Below are 26019 nucleotides of genomic sequence, written 5' to 3'. Positions count from 1 at the left end.
AATGAAATTGAGTGGAACCCATGTGCCTAAGATACAGTAGGCATCTCTAGATCTATTATTCCAGGGGAATATGACTGTAAACTCTGCACATGACATAACAAACATAACAAAGAAAAGAAAGCAAATCTGTATTGGTTGGAGAAAAGAACAGACTCTGTGGGAACTTTGGGATGGGGTGGACAGGCTGGGTTACTTGTATCTTGTGTTCTGTTGTGCTGTGTATATAAGAGTTGGAGCTGGGAAAGACAGAAGTCTCAGAATACCAATGGAATACAGACTAGAAAAGGCCCTATTGAACGATTGTTCTCTACAGCTAGACGAGTAAAGAGTAAGAGGCAGTGCAGCAAGAGCAGAATGTCTAGATAGTAATAACTATACCACAGCCAAATCTCACAGAATAAACTGGCTACTGGCTCACTTATGCCTACAAGGAACTGTATGAAACCTTGATGCCTACAGTCATGGCTACTGAGAGACATCCAAGTACCACAGCCAAGGTGAAATAAGAGAAGGCTATGTGGCAATCTGAGCTTGGCATAGCCTCTGGTCAGGAGAACATCCACCAGTATCAGTGTGGTGCATATGGGAATCCAGCACTGCTCACACACCCTGAAGTGGCAAGTCTCTGCCCAGTTGGGCTGATGTTAAAGAGTTTAATAGCAGTTACAAATGCAAAGGAAACATGAAGAAAAGGAACATCAACATCCCTCTGACATTTTATATAAAAAGTAACTCAAAACGGATTACAGAATTAAATGTAAAAAAGAAAACTTATAAACCAGTGTAAAATAACTGTCTTCATGATATAAGGTCAGGCATAGCATTCTTAGAGTTAATTCTGAAAGTGTTATCCATACAGGGAAACAAATCAATAAAGAAAGTTTCATCCAAATTAAAAAAAAAAAAGTCTGCCTTGTAAAGGATCCTGAAGAGGAAGAAGAAGGAGGAGGAGGAGGAGGAGGAGAAGGAGAAGAAGAAGAAGGAGAAACAAGATACAGACAGAGAGGAACTGTGAATTAGAACCATTCTCTAAAATATATAAAGATATAGAAGGGATTCTATACTCAACAATAAAGTACAAACATAGAATCCAACCTGAAAACTAGAAAAAAAATAAATGAATAAACATTTCTATGACAACGAGAAGCAGATTTGGGGACAGAGGCAAGGGACAGGTAAATACAAAAATGTTTAGCGTCATTAGTGATTTAAGAAATGTAAATTAAGCAACAATAAGATATTAGTGTGCACCCATCAAAATGACTAAACTAAATAAACTAAATAAATTTAACAATACCAAATAATGGCAGATTTGTGGTGAAATGTTGTCACTGTTACATTTGAGGGAATGCAAAATGATGGAGCCACCCTGGGAAAGTGGTTGACACCTACTTCAAGAAATAAGTGTATGGTCCAGCAATTGTATCCTTAGGTGTTTATTCTAGAAAAAAAATGAATGTTATGTTCACAGAAAAACCCACATGCAAGTATTTGTGAAGTATTTGCTTCATTTGTAATATTTTAAGGGCAGAAATGACTGAACTATCCATCAATGAATGAATATACAATGACACATCTATTCAACAGAATTCCATTCACTAATGATTGACATATGTGATAAATTGGATGATTCTTCATGAATTACATTGATTGAAAAAAGCAAATACTAAAATTTTCATGCTGTGCAATTCTATTTATATAAAATTTTTCAAAAGACAAACTTATGGAAAAGAAGAAAAGATTAGGGCTGAATACTACAAGGTCTATGTGCAAGGCTAGGTACTATGAGGTATGTGTGAAGTCTCTGTTACATTAGGAGACTGAGATAATTTGACCACTTTTATTCAGGAGTTGGAGATAACCCTCTACAAGGTATCAAACCCCCAAACAGTCAACACACTTCCAAAAATACGCACATGGAAATTTGTTTTTAAAAAATGAAAAATCGTTTAAGATCAGCCCAGTAGTTTCCAAGGTAAAGAGAGAGATGTGATTTGATCCTGTTGGTATAGAGGAAACCCACCCAGGATCCCAAGGTGAGGACATTTTGCATCTTAACTTTATTTATGTCATTGCTCTGCCTTTGCTGTTGCACCAGAGTTTTACATTTGGGAGGACAAATTAGATAATATGGAGAGATTCCTGTATTGTTTCTAACAATTGAAAATGAATCTGTGTTTTACATTATCTCAAAATTTTAAAATATTTATAAATTCAAAAGTGGACAGCGTAGACTGAAGAGACACTGTTTATATTAAATGCACTGAAATGGGGGCAATGCAAACTTTATATTTTTTTAGAAAATATAAAATATTAACAAAATTCACACTTGCCACAAACCATTCAAACTTTTGCACATCCCTTCCAATCAGACTGTGCAAAGCTGTCTTCCCAGTGGACCAGAGTAAGAGGGCTTGGAAGGAAAAAAAAGAAAGGACTCAATGAGATTCTTGTGTTGTACTTCCTCCTATCTAGGGAAGTTTAGATATTTTCTTCTAAAATGAAGGATAATAAAAATGTTTCTTACCTTCCTACTGAGTAATTATAAAGATCAATTAAGAAAATAAATCTGTGATCAGGACAGAATTGTTTTTATTAAGACAAACAATACAAGATTTATCGTGGATTTAGATGAGCCAGAGAAGACCAAACAAAACAAAAACAAAAACCAGGCGCTAATATCACACCCAGGCAAACAAGACAAATGCATTTATGTTCATCTTTTGGAAGAATAAAATGTGGACACTGCCAACTTTGTAAAAAGGGGGGAATCTAACTAGAGCAACATCTTGCAAGTAAAGTAAACTTCTCTCTAGATTGCCTTGGTCTTAATCATTTCTTATTATTTTCGCCATAATGGCATTCTGAATTCTGCAGAGTACTGTGACCTTTGTCCTGTGTCACAATCCCTTAAAAATCAAATAGGGAAAAAGATTTCAAACTACTGGATCACACCACATATTTTGGTGATGCATTATTTAAAAAGACTTAGGGAACTAGAAACCTCCAGACTAAGTCAATACCTAGAAAGACCAGAACCCAAATCAAGATGTATAAAAGGCTGAGAGAGAACAGTAATCGTATATTACCGATGAAGAGCAGGCAAGTGCTAATGTAGGCTGGATAGAAAAGGACACTAGGGGAAAACACAGACACGGCTAGGCACTCACCATCCATTTGGACATCTTCCAAGTGACTCTTACTCTCACTCATCTCTCAGGAAAGAGACAAACATGGAAGAACCACTTGTGAGATTGTCCAGACCCAGAAAAGCCGAGTTGGGCACTAGTGTACATGTGGCTGGGCAAGCAGCTGCACATCAGAATGCTCGGATAAAAGCGCTCAGCATTTCAGAGGGCAGTTGGCATTAGAAATCTGCATCATGAGATGGCTAGAAAACGATCAAGGTTAAGCAGACTCTCCCGTTTCTGAAGCTACTCCCCCTTTCTAGACAGATTAATGAACCCGAGAAGGCAGTTTGGGCAGGGTTAGAAACAACACCGGGATATAATTATTTTCAGAACTAAGGTCCAAATTGAGACTTAGGGGGGAAAAAAGGACAGAATTTAAATACATTTAAAGAGATCATAAATTACAAGCCATCGAGAAGTCGTAGGCTTGGAATCCCAAAGAGTGAACTAGAACAACTTAAGTCACTGTTGCCTGAGGACAGGAGGGAAGCAGCACCTGGGGCAGCATCTAAACGTGTGTAGATTGAAGACGAAGCTGTGGTAGCGGCAGAGGCAGAGGCTTCAGAAAGAAAGCAGTAAAGGCCTTGACACAGATAGTTATTTCCTGCAAATTTGGTATCTAGGATGATTCAAAAATAGTACTTCTTTACACTAAAAGATATAATATTAAGAGCAGCCAGAATAATAATGCTTCCTCTTGTGCTTTTCCTCCCACGTTCTTCTTTTGTGCTCTGATCACAGCAGAAATACGTTCTATATAAATATCAGAGGCTGCATATCTGAAAAGTCACGGGGAAAAGGTCAGGCTCTAAGTAACTTCAGAATCGGGCTTTTAGGGGTAACAGAACAGGAGTCTGCTTTGTGAAATACGAAGATAAGTTGCGTTACAGCTTTTGCAAACCTCACTGTCTGCAGTGTTTTGTTCTGGAGCCTGGCAGGTACGTAGGCATACTAGCAATGTCCTGTTAGCAAGACAAAGATGGCGGCGAGTCTGCAACCATGTAAGCGTACCTTGTTACACTATTGTGTGAGACATGATATGAACCACAAAATCTATCCACTAGATACTAACAGATAAATTTTGAGTATTACTTACTTAAAAAAAAGTTTTTTAAAATTTTTTCCTTATTATTTACTTTTTTTTGAACACGGCAATATCCTATGTTGGATTCAAACCTCCTCATGAATTAAAGGCAGATCATTAATGTTCTTAAGGCCTATATATATGCAATAGGAGAGCATACTATTTGGAAGCTTTCTACTATCCAGATGATCTTCAGAAAAAGACCCCTTGAGACCCTCTAAAATAAAATCACCTCCTCTCAGCTGAGGCTTATATTTATGCCTTTTTTCTCTCTTCACTAGGACAATTTGCATAAAATCTATGAGTTTGCTTTGATTACACTCCATTTCACTTGAAAACCTTTACTATTGAGTTTACAGCATATTCACAATCCAGTTCTCGGTTGTTTGGGGTCTGTCTACTTTTTACTTATATTTTTATGTTCCAACATGAATTTTATTTTCTCTTGTGAAGGTGGACAGGCCTAACTGGGAGAAGTAGTCTGCAGTAATGTTGAGAAAGAGTAAAAAGTCAGGAAATGGCCTTTTCAGGCTTTTCCAGCTGATAGAACAAAATCGGGCAATTTATAAACGAAAGAAATTTATTTCTTACAGCTCTAGAGTAGGAAAACTCTGAGACCAAGCAGCCAGCTGATCCTGTGTCTAGTACAGGCTCACACACTGCTTTATAGACCCATCTTCTTTTTTTCATCCTTACAGGGTAGGAAGAAACAAGTGTACTCTCTGCTCCCTTGTGCCTCTTTTGCTAAGGCACTGATGGCATTGTGGGGGGTGGGGGACGGAGACCATCACTTCTTCAAGGTCCCATCTCTTATTACTGCAGCATTAGATTAGATTTTAAGATATGAATTCCAGGAAGAAAGAAACATTCAAACCTCAGCAATAGGTAAGAAAAAAATCAGAGAAGAAAGTTAAGAGAAAATGTCAGATAGTAGGCAAGAACTTGTTTGAAAGGGATGGGGTGGCAGGCTGGCACCCAGTGACAAGCCTTGAGGCTAACTAGGAAGTAGAATTAGTGTATTAGAATTGCCCATCTGCATAATGCCAAGATGACAAGGCTACTGCAGGCTGTCTTCAAAAGGAATAATGTTTATTTTTTTTATATACAAATTATATTGTTAGGTTGCTAACAATAAATTACTAAGACTATTTTTTTAAACTGTCTTAACTAGATTTTCCTTGTAGAACTTCATGAAGAATCCAAATATTCTGCCAGAGTTACTCATTCTCTGAAATCAGACCAGCAGAGATATAATTAGCTGCCCCTAGTTTTGGTTTAATTTGTAATTCCTGTTTATCGGACAACGACACATCTTGGAGCTCTGTGAGGAAACATATTTGCAGCGTATGAAATAAGACTGAACATACAATGAGCCCCTGCTGTGTGCCAAAAACTGTGCCAGATTCTTTAGACATAGTAATTTATTTAAAGCCTTCAGCAAACAAAGCTATAAACCCTACTCTGCAGAGGGATAAATTAAAGCTTTGATGGTCGAAGGTACACGCTCCTGGATATACAGAGAGTAGGAGTAAGAAACTAGATTCCAAAGCTCATGTTCTCTCTGCCCTTCTGTGCTGCTCTCCCTCTGGATTAGAGCTGGGAATTACCTGCTCTTTGAAGTCTAGTCTACAGAAGGCTAGGTGTTGCAATAACTATGAGAACAACTAATAAGAAGATTGCCCTGGTAGCAATTCCTGACACTCAAGCAGCATCTGCTTCATTTAAGTCATTTGCTCTCCAGAGGACTATCGTTTTCCCGGAGACTCATATGCAAAAACAATGAAATAAAACTGAAGGGAAATCAAGTGTCATCTCAGACCAGGCTTAATAAACGCTGCTCCTGTATCCATGAAATAGCATTAATAAAAGAAACTCACTCAGTTGCCTCTGCCTTCCCAAAGACACTGTGACACATGTTACAGGTGGCAGACCTCCATCACAGAATGCATTTCTGGCATAATGTTGAAGGAGAGAACCACAGTGGGAAATTCCCCAGGCAAGTGACCTCATCTCTTCTTTCTTCTTTCTGACATTGGCAGAAGCCAGTAGTCTAGATGGGGGCTCTAATTGCTTTCCATAAGGTTCCAGCACCTGTTTCCAAGGTCCATTGGTCAGATGAACAGACTGAATGCCCAAAGTCGTGTTTGCTATTTGTAGCTCTGCCCTAGCTTCATGACCTTGGCATTGTGGTACCAACTGCCCTCATCCTGACCATCTCCCCATCACCTTGCAAAAACAAGAATATCCAGTAATTTCTCACTGCCAGAACGTGTCCAGCTCTGTGTCCCTTATGTTCTGGAGTGAGCGATGCCCCTGAGGATCAGCCTGGAAGGAGACGTCCTCTTTTATGAGATCGGCAGATGTTGATACAGGTGAGGAAGATAAACATACTGGTATCTTCTGCCAGGATCACATGCTAGGTCTCCCTTCTATTGTAAATAAATGACTTTCCTAGTACAAGTCTGTGTTTCCTACAGTATATGTCCCCAGTTATGCCCAGTTATGTTAAGTCACAGTTAAGCAGCCTGTGACTTTAATAAAAGCCTTTTCATGGTTTTATGTTACTGACTCAATAGCAAAGGATCAATTTATATTAAAGCCCAAATATTAAAAATACTAGGGAACACTCTGGGGTATCCATTTTGAAATTTAATTGAAATCAGTGTTATGTTGTCCACAGATTAAAAAAAGTGAACAGGTATATTTGGGGGGTTCATAATGGCAGAACTGTGTTGTGAAATGAAACTCAGCAGGGAGGGAGGGAAAACATTGATTCATTTTCCAGATGCTGTGAGTGTGTGTGCACTCAATGAACACTTCCAGTATCATTGACACTTCATATTAGCTCAGCTGTGACCTCCTGTCTTTGGAAGTACCTGGGGTGGGCATGTGGTGCTTTTATTGTCTACAATCAGGAAAAATGTGAGAAACTTTCCGTAATTAATAAAGACAGAAACAAACCTGGAAATAGTCTGCATTCTTTGGGTGTAATTTTGACAATTTTATATAACCTAGGAATTACTTTCTTACAGAGAGAGGATTCTAGTTGATAATGAGCTTATCGGTTAAGAGACAGAAAAGGCATTTTTGTCCTTGATATGCCTTGAAGTAGAGTACGACAGGCATGTACCCAGAAATAAGGGTATCGGGGACTTGCACTGTCACAGAAAAGTTCCCTAAGGAGTTTGTATTACCATAAGAGACAAACAACTATAATAATCAAAATTCGGTGATATGCAGTATGTACTATACTATACTGTATATACTGTACTATATGCAGTATGTACTATATTATACAGTATATACTGTACTATACCATAGAGGTGTTAGGCAGAAATTTGGTAAGAATCCGAGGGAGTGGGGAGAGGGGTGGAAACAACAACTGAATCTAGTTTTGAAAAGCAAAGTGGGGAAACTGTAGAACACACCAGCAGCTCTAGTCAAAGTGCCAGGGTGGCATGGTGGGGACTGCTGGCCCTCCCTGTGTTCTCTTTGGTTGGTGGTTTAGTTCCTGGTGGGGAGTGCTGGCCCTCCCTGTATACTCTTTGGTTGGTGGTTTAGTTCTTGGTGGGGAGTGCTGGCCCTCCCTGTGTACTCTTTGGTTGGTGGTTTAGTTCCTGGGAGCTGTGGGGAATGCTGGCCCTCCCTGTGTACTCTTTGGTTGGTGATTTAGTTCCTGGGAGCTGTGGGGAGAGGTATGGGGAGAGGGAAGGTGTCTGGTTGGTTGATATTGTTGTTGTTCTTCTTATGGGGGCAAACCCCTTCAATTCCTTTAATTCCTAACTCTTCCCTTGGGACCTCGTGCTCAGTCTGATGGTTAGCTGCAAGCATCCGAATCTGCATTGGCCAGGCTCTGGCAGAGTCTTTCAGGAGACAACTATACTAGGCTCCTGTCAGCAGGCACTTCTTGGCATCCACAATAGTGTCTGGGTTTGGTGTCTGCAGATGGGACAGATCCCTAGGTGGAGCACTTTCAGGATAGCCTTTCCTTCAGTAACTCCTCCATTCTTTGTCCCTGAACTTTCTTCAGATAGGAACCATTCTGGGTTAAAATTTTTGAAATGGGTGGGTGGCCCCATCCCTCAGTGATGAATGAGTGGTGGAGCACCCTTATAGAGGCAGGGGGAGGGGGATGGGATAGGAGGTTTGTGGAGGGGAAACTGGGAAGGTGGACAACAAAACAATAGAAAATAGAAAGGGAAAAGAAAAGTGGTGGTGATTTTACAGGGTGTAAAGAAGGCTTACAGAGTGAATGTAAAGGACCTACCCAAGTAGACTTGCCTATCAAGATAAGCACAGTGGGCTAAGTGGGAGACAAGTCAAGAGGTGAGAGAGATCCAGGTAGAAGTTAGGAAGCAAGTCTGAGGTTGAACTGGACTCTTAAGCCTGACTGCAACACATCTTCTAGTTTCATAACTGCAAGGGGTCATATGGCCATCATAACTATATTCTTAATTTTCTCTGAGAGATCCAGATAATCTTTGCTGGCATTCTGTTTTGTCGTTTACTACCAGACAATACGTTAAATGGTTATAGAACTACAAAGACAGGCTTTCCTTGTGATCGGTTTGTTTACATTTCATTTTAAGGAAATCAAATGTTTCCTGTGAATTTTTAAAATATTTCACAAAACTTATTTCTAGTTTGCAAAAAAATATAATAATTCCTAAGATACACATAATGGTGTCTCATCTTTAAAATTTGAGTAGCGTCTGCTGTCTTCTCTGTCTTTATTCCTAATATTTCTTCACTTTCTCTTTTCCATTTCCTGTTGACTACTTCTAAAAGATAATATTTTATCTTTTCAAAAAACAGACTTTTGATTATATGGTTTCCCATTGTTTCCCATTGTTTCTCTCCTATCCCCAAAATTGATTGTTATTGTTTCTCTCTCTGTCTCTGTCTCTCTCTGTCTCTGTCTCTCTCTCTCCCTCTCTCTCTCTCTCTCTCTCTCTCTCTCTCTCTCTCTCTCTCTGTCTTTCTCTCTTTCTCTCTCTCTCTCTCTCTCTCCTCCTCCTCCTCCTCCTCCTCTTCCTCCTCCTCCTTCTCTTCCTCTTCTTCCTTTTCCTCCTTCTTCTCTTCTTCTTCTTCCTCCTCCTCCTCTTTTTCCTTTTACATTTATTTAGTGTATGTATGTGTGGAGATACCTGTTGGCTGAGACACACACACACACACACACACACACACAGGAAAATCAAAAGTCAACATGTGGGAGTCAGTTGTCTCCTTACACTTTGTGGGTTCCAGGGATCGAACCCAAAACATCAGGCTTCCCAGCAAGTACCATTATCCACTGAGCCATCTCTTAGATCTACAGCTTTATTTTCATTTCTGTTTTCCTCCTATCTATAAAGTTGGTGGAGAAAAAATATCATACTTTATACTTTTTACAAGTTGTTCTGTTTTATAATTTTTAAAAATACATGCTGAGTTCAACTTTTATATTTATTTAATCATAAAATTATTTTATGATACATCTTCCCCAATAAGAATTATTTTAACTGAAACTCCTGGTGGTTTATAGATTATTTTTAAATTATTGCTCATTGTTATTTTATTTCTTTCTGTTCAGTGTTTACAGTTTCTAAATGGACAGAAATCTTTTTCCTAGCTAAATTTTGTTACTGATTTGTAATTTAATTTTTTTAGCCAGAGACTGTAGTGTGTAAATACCAATCTTGTTGAAATTGCTTTTCTTATCCTTAAATATAGTCAATTTGTGATTCTAAAAAAAATAATTTTTATTCTTCATTTTAAAAACATGATTATTTTATACAGTTTCATTAATTAAATTTCAACTCACCTAAGATAAAGCATTTAAATAAAGCTAGGGTAATTATAAAAGGAGAAGGAGGATGTGGTGGAGTGAATATATATTATATATTTATTATATATTATATATATTATATATCATGTATCATGTATCACATATCATATATCATACCATTATATTTTATGTTATACAATATATGCTACATGTTACATGCTATCTGTTACATGTTATGTGTGTGTATGTGTGTGTACAGTTTAGTAATTAATTAGAGCTATTATGACAATTAAAAATTTAGGGCCAGGCAAGGAAATATATCCAGTCCTAAGGAGGCTGAGAAAGAACTGTAAATTCAAGGCCAGCCTGGGCTACATAGTTAGTCCCCCACCTCAGAAAAACAAAAAGATTTTTAAAAAGCAAAAAGAATATATTTAAAGATATTACCATTTAGTTTATTGATATTGAACTTAAGTATACAGCTTAAGGCAGGAAGTGCAGGGAATACACTTGTAGGAGGGCAATGTTTGTTTGGGTTGAAAGTGTTGTATTGCTTTTCAAATGTTGGTATGAAGACCTAGATTGGGAGCATTGCTTGGGAGGCATCCACAAGGAGGGAGTAATGACTGCCTTAGTTATGGCAATAGAATTAGAGGAGAAGCAACCAAGGGCATCTTTGAAACCTAAACCTACAGGAGTATATTATTATATACACTGCTTCCCCATATGGCTTCCTATTAAATATTTTGCTTCTAAATTGCCAAAAGGTGTTAATTATGCACGTTGGCCTTGACTGTAGTTACTGACAGGAAAAATCCAAACTCCCAGACCAACAGTGTTGCTGGTCATAGAAGAGGTAGACAGAGAACATGCCTATAAGCCAGTATCTCTGCTTTATCTTCTTAAGTTTGTGGAGAGGAAACTGCTAGACTTCTACTCACAACTCAAGTAAAGGTGAATAAAGTCAGGAAGAATAGGTTTGTGGGAGAAAGGGAATAAGTTTTTTATTTATATTTGTCCTGTCATATTTAAGAGAATAAGGCAAAACATTTGAGCAAAGAGTACTTGCCAAAATAAGGACGAAATGCACATGGCTCCAGACATTTTCAGATGTACAGTCTACAGCCAAAGACACAAACCATCTGTATTCATCTAGAGGCAAGATGCTGACGCTACAACCCACATTGGCACTGGAAAAAAAGATAACTTTTTTTTCTCCAGTTCACCACCATTCTTTTGCTTGTTGCTTCCCCTTTGATACTGAAGACAAGAGTCAAGCAAGTGAGGCAACTATCCTCTCCTCTTGTTTGTATCCCTTCTCACTTACCCTCCCATCCTACCCTAATGTTAGCTGATGGCAATGACAGATGAGCCTCAGCTTCCTAGTCTTTCCAGCTTTGGGGTTAGAATCTGTAGGGAAACCCAGCTGTGGTGGAGAGAAATGTAAGAGATTTGGAATGTTCTGCTTGCCTTTCTTCCTCAGTGTCTTCACTTACAGAACCTGGAGTAGGAAGTAGCATCATTAAGGTTTCAAGTCACTCTAAAACTCCACCATATTGAGTTGAGCAAGAAAGTAAGAACCAAGCATTCTAGGGTTAAATGCTAATTACAATTCCACAAGCACACTAGTTTTCATGCTTGAAGCACCGCTGTAAGGATGAAAAGGTTTATAATCCACAGAGGCCAAATCCTGACCCTCTGTGTCATGTCTTAAGAAAGCAGGACATTTCTAATGACCACTGGGAACATCGTATTTCTGTCTGGAAACTGGGCCTGTCGCTCTGAAATAAATTGGAAGTGAGTAAATATAGACGCTGATACCATTTTTAGAGTTCTATTGTCAACAGTAAGCATAATTTAAACTTCAGCCAGATGCCACATCCCCTTCTGATATTTAGGAATCTAGATTGTTGCTGACTGTGCAAAGCTAGTGTTTGGACTATATATAGAGATGGATATAAAGACATTGTAATCACCTGACTGAACAACGGATAGCACATTGGACTTTTAAAACCATTCTAATTGACAAAATAAAACAGCAACACATTTAGATTTCCTAGTAAGTTGATGCATAAGATCTTGTGGCTTCACAAGATTGAGTTATGAGCACAGTAGAAGACATCTTTTATTGAATTCACATTGTCTTTGCAAGGACATGGCATAAAAAATAGGTACCAGGCAGTTATATACAAAGGTACTTACAACACTCATAATAATAACTTTCGAAGTACCCTTCTCTTACTCACCACGGAAAGCAGGCTAACTGATTTATAGGGATTGTGAATATTCTACTCTACCTCCTCTTAGCAAAGTAAAGCATCCTTTCTTTATGTAATTCCTCTCCTGGAGAATGTCCTAGTAAGGCAGTGCTCTCTGAAACAAACAGGTGTTAAAGAAAATCTGATGCAAATAAGGACTCAGGCTGCCACAGAGATGCATGCTTTGTACCTATATAAATGTCCTTCACAGAAAGCTCACTGTTGAGAGAAAAAAAAAACCTGAAAAGAGCCCAAGTCAGCTAAAAATGTTATCCTTTATACCATGAATGCATCTGCTTCTGTTTCAGATTGGCTGCCTTAGATATGTGTATGTGTTTAACATATGAAAATGAGGCTCCTCTATCCATTTCCATGATTTCAGTACAATTCTGTCTTTACGATTCTTGATACTGAGCTGATTTTCCTCCATTTTATGCTTGTGGGGTCATCAGGAGCATTGTGGGGTTCACTTCTTGAGGTTGTGGTGGTCATTGCCTGGCCACCCTTTGACTGTGACAGATCATTGACTCGGGAGTAGCTAAAAGATTTTCCCATTCATCAGTTCCTCCTTGTCTTCTCTACCCTCGAATACAGTGGTTGCTCAGCATTGCAGATTCACCTGAATCATCAAACATGAGCTTCCCTAGCCTTGTATCTTCCTGTTTTCTACTGAGGTCTGCCTGGTTTGGGTGAAACAGGGTGACCCATTAGTGTCTAGTTTGCTTCTTTCTTGCTGTGATAAAGCTCCAAGACAAGAGCAATCTGGGAAGGAAAGAAGTACATTTGTATTACATCTCCCAATTAGAATTCATCATTGAGGGAAGTCAGGGTAGGAACATAAACAGCAAGAGTCCAGAGGAGTGGAAGACCACTGTCTAATGGCTTACGCTCCATGGCTTGCCCAGTTTGTTTACTTATACAATCCAGGATCACCAGTCCAGAGGTGGTGCCACCCAGAGTGGGTTCAGCCTCCTGCATTAATCAAGAAAATGTCTCCAAACAGACCTACAGATCAATCAAAGGAGAGCAACTCCTCCACTCAGGGTCTCTCTTTTCAGATCACTTTAGTTTATGTCAAGCTGACAAGAAAACGTACGATCAGTGAATCAATTATGTTTTATTACACTCAATAATATCCCCTCTGAGTGTTTGTATATGGGATAGTCAGAGACTCACATTTTGCTACTAAAATAAGCAGCTTATATTGACCTTAACTGAAGCTTAAAATCTTCTGTCTCTCTCTGTCTCTCTGTCTCTGTCTCTCTATGTCTCTGTCTCTGCCTCTCTCTGCCTCTCTCTGTCTCTCTGTCTCTCTCTCTGTGTCTCTCTCTCTCTCTGTCTCTGCCTCTCTCTGTCTGTCTCTCTCTCTCTGTCTCTCTCTGTCTCTCTCTCTCAGATTCACCTCTAGCCAGAAAAATCCTAAGAAGTCTAAGTTAAAACAAGCAAACAATGTTTCTAGAGCAGCATTTCCAAAAGCGTAACTGTTTCCTGTGTTAAACGCTAAATGGTCCATTGAATTTGGAGATACCAATGCTTTATCTTCTGGAAATTCACATTACATACTGTGATTTTGGAGTTTAGAAACTCTTTATATATTATATATATTATATACACACAATATATACATATATATATACAAATCTTGTGTATATATACATATTTTGTATATATATATTTCTATATATATTGTATACTTATGCTGTAATATATATACACAAAAAAAAGATATTATTGAAAAATAATCTACTAAGCTTTTTCAGTCTAGTATTTACACAGGTTATTTTTCCCATAGGAATTATTTCTTGCATAGGATTATCTTTATCCAAAATGTATGAAAACACTAAAACCTATATTCTCAAAAAAAATATAAACCAAGAGTACTTTTTTCTCCCAAGTGTAACCACTTCAGCTGGTAGTTCTCCTTTTCCTGGAGCTTATTAAACACACAAGACTTCCTCAGGAGGCTTATTGAGGAGGTATAGAGTTGGATTTGAATTCAGAATGGAAGGCCAAGCTGTGGGGCTCACAAGCTCTTCTACAGGAAGTGGCTTCCTGACATCATTACCCTCAGACATCAAATTTGCCCTCCCAATTTAATTAACAGGAGAGACTGGAGGTGGGAAAGCCAGAGATTTTTGCCAGAGGCATTTCTGAATCTATTCTAGCAGGCAGTGCTCATCTTTGCCTTTCAAAGAAAGTCCAGACATTCTTAAAACATGTTCTATTTTTAACAAAACACTATTAAACTGTCATATACCCTTCTTTCTGTTTTCTTCTCTGCTGCTGCTGATGGTGACCAAGATATTTATGTGGGAATAAAAGCTGTCTTCTTTATATTCAACCTATGTCACTGCTTCACTGATATTATTATTTTGCATTTCTATAGGCTTTATCTTTTCAAGTCCTTGCAATCATTTATTAGTTATTCATCCCAGGCTTCTTATTAGGTGGAACAGTGTGACTGCCCACTTCTACTGTTTCCTCCCTCCACACTTCTTTAAACTGTGAGCAGGGAGAAGTAAATAAATGAGGGCCTACTGTGTACCAAGCTTTTTTTTTTTTAACATCATCTCATTACCATAATACTCTAAGAGTAAGAAGATTTCCAGATGAGATTTACTGAGATGTATGATGTTTTGCCTTCCTCCCATCAAGTTCTCTGTAGAGAAAATTACAGACAACTTCAATCATGGCCAAAAAAAAAGACAAATAATCAGCTTTAATAAGAGCCAACAAGCCGGGCAGTGGTGGTGCACACCTCTAATCCCAGCACTTGGGAGGCAGAGGCAGGTGGATTTCTGAGTTCGAGGCCAGCCTGGTCTACAGAGTAAGTTCCAGGACAGCCCATGCTATACAGAGAAACGCTTTCTAAAAAAAAAAAAAAAAAAAAAAAAAAAAAAAAAAAAAGAGGCAACAAGCTGAAATATCCTCAGTCATCTTATCACATTCATCTACATACTAAAATACAAACTGTCCTGATTTAAAGTCTTCAGGAAGAGACCCTCAGTGGAAAGCTTAAACTTGGACTCATGTGAAGTTTTTATCCCACCCCTACTCTACGCTGGGCATCTAAATCTCAGGTCTGTATTTACTTATTCACACTGGCAGAAACAGGAAATGGCCATAAAAACAGTTATAAAGGTGCATGCTTGTAGCCCCACCACTTGGGAGCCTGAAGTAGGTGATTATCATAACTTCCTAGCCAGCAAGGGCTACAGAGTGAAAAAATGTTTTCAACAAAACAAAACCAAGACAGACAGGGAAGTCTAACCCCAAAGGTAGACCTTCTTTTTGGGGAATTTCCAGAGCACAAAGGTTCTCCTACTTATAAGCAAGAAGTACCAGAAATACAGCGCAGCTTTGAAAACCATGTTTAAGGCACATGCATCCTACACTTGAGTATCCATAGAGAGCCAAGATTCTGTTCCACAAAGTGGAGTGTTTCTATTTAAGGTAATGGCATATGAACTCTATGGAACAATAATGGCAACTGTCTTCAGCTTAGGAAAATGAGGTAGGCGGCAGGTATTCTTCCCTTCCTGCTCGTAGTATAGCCCATCCACACCATTTGCAAATGAGACAGACAAGGTTCAGGTAATTGGATGGTGCTGGTTACAGAAACCAATGGGAAGTAGAACAGATGATCTCTCTATGTGCTGCTTCTGACAGTCCAGGTAGAACATCTATTCTGCCCGGACACACTTCCCTTCCATTAGCTACAAATCCTACCTTTCTCTAATATAGTAATAGTTGTTCTCAGGGACCAGTGCATAATTTTATCCACCTACCTGGGTATCAGCCACCTTATAACAGCTCCTTCATGCAACTAGGTAGCAGTAAATTTCAGTGCAACTCCTCTGTGACAAGTATTTTGACAGTTTAAGGCTACTGATTTATCTACTAATGTGCTTCCATTATTGGAGACCCTGGGAGAATCTTAGCATGAGTCTTTTTATGTTAACTTTGTACAGTCCTAAAAACTGGATCTAATACTTGGGGTGGGTGAGGGCAGTTAAATCTTAGCAGAAAAGGAGAAGCAAATACAAAGGGAAAAGAACTTCTAAAACTTTAGGAGAGAGTAAGGACATAGTTAATACTCTGATTAAGAAGACGATAGTATTACAAGAAAAACAGAAGTAAATATTCTCATCATCATATAGAGACATTGAACAAAAAGACAAATAATCCAACATATTCTTTAATTTTAAGTAAACTGGTATGTTACAATAGCAGATATTCATGATAATGACATGGCTATGCATGGAAAGAAGTAGAATCAATACAATTTTGTTTCTTCTTTTAAACAGGAAATACATGTATAATATGTCAAATATATATGAATACATTCATATACATATATGAATGACATATCTATGAAAAAGTACAAGTTCTGTCCAAAGAAGTTACCATGTTAAATGTCTTACTACCTAGAGGGAACCATTTAGTCACTAAAACCTAAACAAAAACTGGCTCTTCAGAACAAAGAATTGGTAGACTTCTGGATGTGCATATAGTGTTACAGACATTTTGCATTCTGCCAAGAACAAATACTCTTAAAAGATGCACAAATTTGTCACATGCTCTTATGTTTTAAGTATATGTACACTTCCTCATGCCATTCACACCGCTACTCACTCCACATTCCATTTGTCCATCAAGAGGAATTTATCCCCTCTGGATGCACTCTAGAGAAAGAACTCATAACCTAGAAACTGTGATGTTTGTCTGAACTTCAGACTTGACTTATCATTCTGCCTTTTTATTTACTACATCTGGAAATTAGATTCAGAAAGTTCTAATGATCAGCCAATTTGTGTAGCCAATAAGATTGGGTCATTTCAAACAGTTCCTGTTTTGAGGAACCGTTACCCGATTCCTGAAATTTAGTAGCCTTATCTTTCTGGTCTGAGGGTGGAGAGCTGGTCTCCTTGACTGTCAGTAGAAAAGCACTGACTAACAATATCAAAGTGAAACATCACTGAAGTCCTTAGAGATGCGTCTGCCAGGCATCAGAGACTTCATAATTCACATATAAAGATTAGAGTGCTCTGATGACAGGAGCCATGGCTAGTGAAACTGAACAAAGATTCAAAGGAAAATTGGATAAAGGATAAAAGCCTGCGTTTACACCTGATGATTCCAGTAATTGTCAATGGGAAGAAAGCGTTGCACAAATTACTTGATAGGCCATGAATAAACGTCACCCTGCTTTTTTAAATATACATCTCTGAATTTACAGAGGCTTATTAACCCTTAATTTGTCCCCATTCCCTCTCTTTCTCTTCTTTGCATCTGCATTGGGTTCTCTTAAAAATAATGAAGGGAAATCAAAGTGCCTTTGTGAATTTTGACAGCTAAGTTGCAAATAAATTGATTAGAAACCTGATGTTTCTTTTTTAATTTAAATAGAGGAGAGGTTTGTGGGTAATATGCATAAGATGTGTTCACTGGCAACATGCTGGCAGTAGGAAAGACTGAGAAAATATGGGGGTACCAGCAATGTTGTTCTGCTTTTAAGCATGAGATTGATTTTAAATTTTTCTTGTGTGTCAGTTTCATTACAGGCAAATTAATCCTTCTTTCTATAGCTTGAAGTTTTTTTTTCCCCTGAACACTCATAGAAAAAAATATGTCTTGGTGTTTTTCAATTTTCATGAGCAGTGAATTAAGTCTGAATGCTGAGTTAGTGGTCCTCACACAGAAGACAGTGGTTTTAAATAGGATGGTATAAAAAAGTCCCTTCCCTTTAATTGTATTTTTTTTCATTTCCCAAATGTTAGCATGAAAGTAAAAAGAGCAAACTGCACTTATTTTTCTCTCTCTACATGCAGAATTCCAATCTAAGGGTTATTCAAAAAGTACTGAGACCCTCAGACAAACTCATGTGTGCTGAGCACATACTTCATTGGGCAGCATCTCACTGTTGCCCTTGGCTGCTGAATATAAAGACAAGCAAAAATGGTAGCAGAAGGGAGCATTCATCAGGGATCTGTGGTTTGTGGGAAATATTAAGACTCTACCGGACATGCCAGAGATATGGGCAATCTTCCGGTGAGTCATTTTCCATTTGACTAGGAGAGAAATAATCTAGAAACCTGGGCAGAAATCCTACAATAAAGTGGTATCTGTGCCAATTTCATTAATTAAATTATGTTGCAATATGGGACTTTGTAAATAAGAAGTAAGCAAAAAGAAGATTGATAATGGAAGTATAAAAGAAGGGAAGGATGCCTGGCTCATTGAACGGGTTAGAGGCAACCAGAACATTGGTGGTAATTTGAAATGATGGGACTATCTAATCTACCCACCATTGAGGAACACAAAGGCATCATTCACATGATGAATGCCGGCATGAATGTACACCTTCTGTGCACCCTGAAACTTCCTTCTCTTGGGAATTCCTCAGAAAATGAGGGAAAGAAGTACACAAATTGATTGTGTAAGTCAACTTCCAGCTAGAGTAAATAATAGAAATTGAAAGGGTAGGGGTATACCTTAATGGCAGGATGCTTTACCTAACATCCACAGCAGAAGGCTGTGGGTTCAATCTCCTAAAAGGAAAGATGGTAAGAAAATAAAGAAGAAAAATAGAAGAGAGAGGGAGAGAACCATAAATACTAAAAGAGGTCCCTGGTCCATGCTGACACAAATAAAAACAAAAGCACAGGAATGTTATGGTCATTGTGTGAATTAACTTCCTGATATATATATAATCTTTATTGTTTTCCCAGAATAGTATATATTTGTAGTGCTTTCTATACAGCAAATAAACAAAAATCAACTCATTTATTCTTCTAAAAGACTGGATCAAAATTATATTTTAGTATTATTTGAAAAGCCCTTTGTCATAACTGTTATTGACAGTATAGTTCAGATCTCTAAAATTGCTGTCACCTTGGTGGGAGGATAAAATCTTTACTAAAATCCTCTTCTGTATGAGCTGGAGGTCTAAGAGAACTTAAAATGTTCTTGCACAAAGACTATTCTGAAATATTTTTTGACTTGATACAATGTGGTCACTTATCTCATTGAAATAGGAAATCAAGAGTTATCTTGGTTGACTTTCATGTTTTGTGTAAATCTGACAAGATATTTAAATATTCCATGAATAAGGCAATAAGTTTCACATCTAGCTTCATGAAAATAACATGTGTAAGAGATTTTGCATTGTTTTATTAAATATATGACCAAACAACTAACTAACGCCTCCTTTAGGATCTTAAAAGGGGGCAACAACAAGGAAGGGACACTAAAGTTTAAACTTTATTAGATTGCTATGTAACAACTATAAAAACATATTGACATTCAATCATAGGGGATGCTTGGGATGGCTGACCAAATGGCAACCTCTGCGATGACTTATATGTAGGAAAGGGGAGGAAGCCCCTGGCTTAGAACTGTTCTAATTGTGAGGATTTAGGACTAGCACTTTCTAGGGATGTTCTTCCTGTTTTTTTTTTTTTTTTTTTTTGCCAACCCATATTTGCTCTTACAGCAGCAGGGAGGGGAAACACAAACAGAGAAAGCTCCAATGTCTAGGGCCATCTAAGTGTCTATTGAATTACTAGAATAGAATTACACAAGATTACAAACCATATAGGTGCATGCCCAATGTCAGGAAGCATCCAGAAATTTTACTGATGTCTTAGTGCTTAGGTCAGGGGGAATATTGACACCTTTCCTGCCACCATGTCTTTGCTATTGGATATCTGTCTCTAGTTGCCAGTCTACACTGCACACATCACAAGCAAGAATCATTAATGCTATGCTATTGTGATAGGAATATATACAGAAGTTCCAGATGTTGAATTTTTTTTTCATAGTGGATATGTCCCTTCTACCTTCAAAATGCCCACTTCATCTATAACTGTGCCTCTCATAAACTCTTTCATTTCAAGGCACACATTTTAAAAAAAAATGATGTTTTTACAGAATATGAGCTGGGTTACCTTATGGTAGGCTTCTGGGGAGCTTAGTATCTCTGTAAACCTGGCACTCATTCCTATCATTAAAAATAAGTAAAGGGCTGAGGCTACTTGACCTTTTGTGAGTACAGGGCTGCACTTAAGGTATGCAGAATGCCTTCCCAGTGGATGCCCTTGTGGAGTGATGTAATTAGAACCTTAACTATTACTAACCTGTGAGTATGTGGGGACTGGGTGATAGCCAGAGCTTTTCCTGAGGATTAGTTTTTCATTGTTTCTCTATTTTATTTTCTTGAAATAAAAAGTCAGACACAAATGAAATTTTAAACAGAAAAGAGGTAGAAGAAGATATGGCTTGGAAAATCAGAGAAGAGATAAAAGACAGGAAGTGAGAGGCCTTCATGAAAAGTTCTCGCCTAATGTGAGTTCACTCCCCATCCAGTGCGAGACCATTGTACCCTTTTTTTTTTTTTAGTTGGAAAGTAACTTTATTTGTTCTAGGGCATTGGCCAGAGTCCCCTTAGAACTTCTGAAACTGCTTCTTGGTCCCAGCAGCCTTGGTGACCTTGAGCACATTGAATAGTACAGTCTTGCTCAGGGGCCTGCACTCTCCAACGGTGACAATGTCGCCGATCTGTACATCCCTGAAGCAGGGGGACAGGTGCACAGACATGTTCTTGTGACGCTTCTCAAAGCGATTGTATTTTCGGATGTAATGGAGATAGTCCCGGCGGATGACAATGGTCCTTTGCATCTTCATCTTTGTCACGACACCAGACAGGATCCGACCTCGGATGGAGACATTGCCGGTGAAGGGGCATTTCTTGTCTATGTAGGTGCCCTCGATGGCCTCTTTGGGCGTCTTGAATCCTAGACCGATGTTTTTGTAGTACTGAGGGAGTTTTTACTTGCCAGTTTCTCCCAGCAAAACACGCTTCTTGTTTTGAAAGATTGTAGGCTGCTTTTGGTAAGCATGCTCCGTCTGAATGTCCGCCATCTTCCCGGCAGCTTGAGAAAAGGAAGGCTAGGCCCACTCCCGGCTTCCTTATTCACCACGCAAGGTCTTGAGCGGACGACCATTGTACCCTTAACTTGTAAAGTGAAAGCATAAAGTTTCTTTATCCCAAACTCCTGGCATTTGAGGGAGATACTTAACCTGAACTATTAATGCTCTTATTGCTTTGTAGACAATTTTGAGAGCATCTCTCTTGCCAAATTGCTATATAGCTATATAAGTACTGTCTGTTAAGTTGCTTATGATTTTAGTTGGTTAATGTTCCAGTACCTTATTCACAAGCTTAAGAACTAGTTTACAAACTATCCTAGAGATATCCTTAACATTTTCTGCATTGAGCCCATATTTAGAGCTATGGATGTTTTGTGAGATTTAGGAATGCAGGTAGAATCTTATTTTAAACAACATGAGGAGATATCAAAATTGCCACACTGAATCTAAATCTCATTAAAATGAAAGTTTACTGCTGTAGAGGATGAAGGGATATATTGTTTATTGGGCTTTTTATTTGCTTACATAAACAAGTGCTAGGTGAGCACTGAGCCTGCAAACAATAACAAATGTGAGAGATGTGACGGAAAATGTGCCTGCCAGCTCTGAGGGAGTGCTTAAAATCATCCCTTCCACTGTGCCTATGATTTGTATGTTTGCAACATTGCGTTAGTAGTAATGGCAGCTTATGCAAAGGTTTTCCTTCCTAAGGGTTCATTTTTTAGAAGTGTGTCTTAGGCAGCAATCTGGTACACATGCCAAAACAGAATTACCAGGGCCATATTGCTTATGGAGCTCCAGTATAGTAAGGAAGTAAATTATTCTTACAAGACCATCATGGAGTTAGAGAATATTAATCTCAAAGGCCATTGCCCATTTTTTTTCTGTAAATTTTACTAAAGCCATTTCATTGATAGGGCAATGCCCCATTTTCCATGTATAGGTTAAATCTAAGTAGGAACTAAAGCAGCATGCTGAAAACCGAGTCCTCTGAGATTTAATACAGTGACCTATTCATTTAGAAATACCAAGTTTGCCTACATTAAAACTACCAATAGCCCACCCAATGCAGCCGAAAAGGAGTGCGTGGTGCTGGGAGTGGGTGCAGCCTACATGGCCTAAGACAGGGCTCTCACCCTCCTTTCACCCACATCAGAGTCCCTTGACGTTGCCCATCGTCGACAGCCTAAAGCCTTCGACCATCGATGTGACTCGTCTCACATCAGTGTTTTGGGGTTGTGAACTTGTCTAAGACCCCCCATAATTAGACATCCAAATTCAAAACTCACATAGTTGGGATTGATCATAAGACGCCTTCTCTAACTAAACAGAGAAGGGGGAGATGCCAGAAGCCAGGACCCTCGCCCTTACCCTTACCCCCTACCTTTCCCCACCTGCACAATGTCCTCTGAAGCTTGGCAACTGCAAGATCCTGCTTAGCAACTGCAGATAGACTCAAAGCAGAGTACCATGTCTTCTTAAGAATAGCAGGGAGACCATAACTCAAGCAGTGTACCATATCTTCTGAAGAACTGCAGGTAGATCATAATTCAAGGCAGTGTACCATATAGACCATGACATGTTTCAAGGCACAGGCCAAGAAGATTTTGTACTTTTCCACCACCTGGACCCTCTTACCCCCTCCCCTTGTAAAACATGCTATAAAAAAGCATTTCATGTTCAAAAAAAGAAATAAAAAAAAAAACTACCAATAGACCTTATAATTTGACTTGATATTAAATTCTGAAGCCTTTACTTAAACTATAGCTCAATTTTGAACTTCAGAATTGAAGTTTCATTGTGCAGTATGCACACTTATGCCCACAAGCATATAGAACTATGCAAATTCACCAATTGTAACACCCCAAATTAGGTATATTTATAGTATGTAGATCTTTCACTTCTAATTTTTACATTTAATTCCAAATTTTGCATTTAATTAATAGTGCTGCTGATGGCTAATTGCAATTCAGGTTTTTTTGACATACATACAACCCTTGCCTATTCTAGGCTCATGCTTTCCATTTCACCCTGCTATGTCCAGAAGAAGTATGAAAGAGCCCCTAAGTTCCTACTGTTCTGGAACAGGCAAGGTGAGAGAATATTTAAGGCAGTAGTTCTCAACAACAATGAAAAAGTTTTTGTGGTTGGGGGCCACCACAACATGAAGAACTGTATTAAAAGGTCACAGGATTAGGAAGCTTGAAAACCACTGATTTAAGGGCTAGGAGAATTCTCATGGGAGTCAGCATCTCTAGAGTAAAAAAGCCATGGTGCAGCTTTGATGCCTTTCTTCGCTCCTCATCTATTCCTTATGGTCTGTTTTCCTTATCTAGCCTTTTGTGGAACTAAGACTTTTAGGATCCAGAAGGCTGGTAAAAGGCACAAGTTTTTTCTCTTTCACAATCTATTTCTTTTGGTCACAGATTTAGAATAAACTTCCAACCTATGTAATCTCAACCCTCTCTTTGACATTCTACACTTACCCCATGTCCAGATGGGCTGAGATCAGGGTGCTAGAGGGGGAAAGAACTAGGGAGAAATTGAAACAGGCTGGGATCTGTCCAACCCATGCATTTTTATGTGGATTTTTTTTTTAAAAGACACCATTAAGAAAGGCTTTGAACTTCTGTACACCAGCCAGTCAGTGGTGAGGTCTGGTTATCAGAGAAATCGCAGGGAGTACTCCAGAGTATACTAAAGTCAGTTTGAATACATTTCCCTATTGTCTTTTCAAATATGTTTAGAAGATGTTGATTAGAAGTTAAAAAAATCAAGAAACTTCCAACTCCAAGCAACAGAACAGATGTATTTCAGAGGACAAAGGATGTTGCTGGGTCAGATGTGTTACAGAGTAGCACCAAAGCATTCCAGAGGTAATTGACTATATTCTAAACAAAAGCTAGGTTTTAAAATAGATGGAAATAGAAATAGCCCTAAGGGCCAGAGAAGGAGATAGATAAACAATAATGTATGAAGAGAAAGGGCTCTTACTACTGTCATGTCGATGGCAAGACAATTAATTGCACTTAAGAGCTTTTACTTTTTATATCTTGCTGTGGTATTGCACGACTTATGAGAAGATAATAGAATAATGATTTTTGTGCTACTTTCTCAATCAATACGATTGTGTTTTTAAGTAGCTACATAGGCACTCTCACACATATGTATGTTTCCTCAGTGAGCATGTGGAACTACAAGCCTTTGCTTGCTTGTGTATCAGTTTTTAGCCTAAGTTCAATCAAATGACCTGACTTTCCCTTTTGAAAATGTCAGTGGAAGGGGGAGGGCCTTTGGAGAGCCCATCCTTCTCTGAGGATTCATCTGTAGTAAATGGCTATGGGGAGAGGAGTCATTTTCTTTTTCCCACTAATTAGTTTATTTATTCATTTTACATCCCAATCATAGGACCCCGCTTTTCCAGTTGCCCCCATAGTTCCCTATACCTCCTTCCCCTTCTCTGAGAAGGGGACCCACTCCAGAGCACCAATACACTGTAACACATCTAGCCACTGCAAGTCTGGGCACATCCTCTCTCAATGAGGCTGGACAAGGCAGGACAGTTAAGGGAACAGGATCCACAGGCAGACAACAGAGTCAAGGACAGCCTCCGCTGTGGGAACTGGTGGCCAGAATGCAGGGACGTCCTTAACTACGGCCACAAGTCTGCAGGCCCCAATAACCCAAGAAAGTCCATGGGTTTCCAAAACGGCTTTATTGGCATGACGGATGGTAGTTGAATCTGGATGTGCATCCCCCAGTTTAAGCCAGTGGGGGGCTGGCTTAAATAGGGAGGAGGAGAAGGAAAGATCTGGGAGGGAATAACTTAATTAGCCACGCCCTCTGGCCTTTAGGTAACTCATTAATATGGAAATCTCTTGAAGCTGAAGCCGGTAGTCATGCCCTCTACCTGTAGCCCTACGTGATTGCAAGGCGCAGATCAAATGGAGATCGTAGACAGCATGTCGAGTCTGGAATTGGGATCGTGGTGAGATATCTGCTGTCCCTACCCGGGCAATGGACACCTGTTGGGTCTCCAGCTATCTCAAAGCCAGTGCTCTACCAGAGACCAAATCAACCTATTAAGGTCCTACACTCCACTCTAGTTGTTGGGGGAGCACATGAAAACCAAGCTACACATCTGCCACATATGGCAGGGTAGCCTAAGTCCAGCCTGTGTATGAACTTTGGTTGGTGGTTCAGACTCTGGGAACCCCAACGTGTCCAGGTTAGTTGGGAGTCACTTTCTCTTGAAATGTAGTCACTGATCAATAAGGTAAATTTCAGTAGATAACACTCCTCACCCATCCCATGCTAATGTAAAGAATCCTAATTGAACCCAATCACACACACGCACACGCACACGCACACCTTGGAATGCAGGAGGGAAAACTGTTGGAAAGAGTCCAGAAGCAGTGAGAGGAAAATAAAAGAGGGTAGTAACTGTATATGAGCAAATGGTATTATGTATCTGTCTAAATCTGTCAAAGAATAGATTTTTGTTTTTAAAGAAAAAAAAAATGTGATGGCAACTTAGCCACTGATTGCTACTGGTAACTCAGGTGTCACATATGTATCTGTCATCCATTACCACGTGGTAACTGTGTTCTCCCAAACTGTGAGCTTTCATCAACATGTCTTATTCACAGATTTGCAAGCTAGCTATGTCTTGGCTGATATAGACAAGATCGGCTCTGTGCTCGTCACTGCACATCAGTACATGGGCAGTAAGTTTAACATACATATAGGCTGCAACCTGGAATTCAGTAGCTGAAGTGTCCTTCTTAT

General features: G+C 39.0%; 1 protein-coding gene and 1 pseudogene across 2 annotated transcripts in view; one reads left to right on the top strand and one right to left on the bottom strand.

Annotated features, from left to right (window-relative positions):
• Nucleotides 1–26019, top strand: part of Lsamp (limbic system associated membrane protein) — a 631942-nt gene that overhangs the window by 519025 nt on the left and 86898 nt on the right. The window lies entirely within an intron of this gene.
• On the bottom strand, nucleotides 20746–21222 carry LOC114608464 (annotated as a pseudogene).

Source organism: Grammomys surdaster, unplaced genomic scaffold (assembly GCF_004785775.1).
Source record: "Grammomys surdaster isolate TR1022 unplaced genomic scaffold, NIH_TR_1.0 125901, whole genome shotgun sequence".
Classification (NCBI taxonomy): Eukaryota; Metazoa; Chordata; class Mammalia; order Rodentia; family Muridae; genus Grammomys; species Grammomys surdaster.
This window is presented reverse-complemented; position numbering and strand designations above follow the sequence as displayed.